This window comes from Nematolebias whitei, chromosome 2, assembly GCF_014905685.2.
Source record: "Nematolebias whitei isolate Nwh7 chromosome 2, NemWhi1, whole genome shotgun sequence".
Lineage (NCBI taxonomy): Eukaryota > Metazoa > Chordata > Actinopteri > Cyprinodontiformes > Rivulidae > Nematolebias > Nematolebias whitei.
The window spans coordinates 55,907,068-55,909,148 of NC_056499.1; the positions used below are offsets into that span (position 1 = coordinate 55,907,068).

The window sequence follows — 2,081 nt, forward strand, 5'->3', positions numbered from 1 at the left end:
GTTATTCCATCAATGGACTTTTTTCCTCCCTGATGGCACGGGCATATTTCAAGATGACGATCCGTTTAAAAACTCACTACTATTCAGTAGCTTTCAACACCAGATGATCTGTGTTTTGATCCTGTACGCTCCACACTGGTTTGTCGTCATTATCTGCATCGTTTTTTTTCTATATTCTGATTTACCTCATTTTGTATTTTGCTTTGTGTGTTACCTGTTGTTCTGTCTGTACAGCACTTTGGTTGGCCTTGTAGCTGTTTTAAGTGCTTTATAAATAAAGTGGTATGGTACAATGCCAGGATTCATTGAGCTCAAACTGTGAAAGAGTGGTTCTGGGAGCATGAGACATAATTTTCACACATGGATTGGCCACCACAGAGTATTAACCCCATTGAGAATCTTTGGGATGTGTTGGAGAAGGCTCACTGGTCAGAATCTGCCATCATCAATGCAATTTGTACTGTAATGTGTAACGTAATTTTATTCTTGTTAGAATTAATAGTAATTACAAAATTGATACCGAAAAAAGAACCGTCCGGGAACCGACACCGAAGTGAAGGTACTGACACCGGTACAGATTTTTTTTAGAAAGGTACCCAGTCCTAGCTAATACACACATTTAAGTTATATATAATAACCTGTAAAATATTTCATCCTACTTGCATCTTTATTTTCTACAGTGTTATTTACTATACTGTATTTCTTTGGACCTTGTAAATATATTCATTTTTCACTTTTGGTACTTTACTTTGTACCCTTATTGCATGCTTTAATATTTCTTGTCTTTAGCGAGTCAAATCGGTTCCTCTCATCCTGAACATTTCATTGCACGGCTGACCTTGTGTTAACCTGCATATGACAAACCAACAAGCATAACATCACCTGCATGACAAACCAACAAACATAACATCACCTGCATGACAAACCAACAAGCATAACATCACCTGCATATGACAAACCAACAAGCATAACATCACCTGCATATGACAAACCAACAAACATAACATCACCTGCATGACAAACCAACAAACATAACATCACCTGCATATAACAAACCAACAAACATAACATCACCTGCATATGACAAACCAAGAAAAATAACATCACCTGCATATAACAAACCAACAAACATAACATCACCTGCATATAACAAACCAACAAACATAACATCACCTGCATATGACAAACCAACAAACATAACATCACCTGCATATAACAAACCAACAAACATAACATCACCTGCATATGACAAACCAACAAACATAACATCACCTTTCATGACTTTTAAACCAAAATCATTCCATGTTGAGAAATTATAGCCTTGTAGCCATTTTGGTCGATCCTTAAAACTAAGTTTTGGACCATTTCTACGAGAGATGAACATTTCTTGTTTACTTTCACATGACCTGTTGCAGTGGGTGTTGGCTCAGCTACCACACCTTTCCTTCCTTCAACCTTTATTTGTGCAGGTTGGTCTCATTGAGCCTCCACGACTCTTTCAGACACTTTAGTTCTCACGGAGTCACTTTGTTGTGGCGGCCATCTTGAATCGGGTTCACTCCGAAAGTTATCAAGTTTACAACCCAATGATTACTTTGTGAGTTGCATTCAAATTTGTCCGGGGATTCATGAGATATTTTACTAACAGGTCGCCAAAGGAATGGCTCACACACATGCACGCGCACACTGCCAAGCACGTTGTTCTCGGAGAAAGACATTCACTTAATGTTACCGTAACTAAGACTTTGTGAGACTTCTAGGCGTTTAAAGGACTACATTATTTGTTGTATGTTTGCTCTGAAGACAGACAGAAAAAGAAGAAGCACCTGTAGAAGAGTAAACCGACATTTAGCTGCTCTTCTCTTCACATTAGAGTCCTACAGAACAAAACCAAAAGGTTCCTAAAGTCTCTTCGGCGCAACAAAATGTCTGCCACCTCAAAAACAAGACAACACATTAAATATTCACCTCAGAGAGCACAGACAGAACCAGCTCACGAAGCTAGGCTAACCCTGCTGCTAGCTCCATTTGTCCTTTTCTTCTTCTTCTTCTTCTTCTTCTTCTTCTTCTTCTTCTTCTTC

The 2,081-nt window shown here is 38.6% G+C and overlaps 1 protein-coding gene across 1 annotated transcript in view; it reads right to left on the reverse strand.

The window, feature by feature from the left end:
- Positions 1–2,081, reverse strand: part of LOC119424930 (CD82 antigen) — an 88,929-nt gene that overhangs the window by 5,869 nt on the left and 80,979 nt on the right. The window lies entirely within an intron of this gene.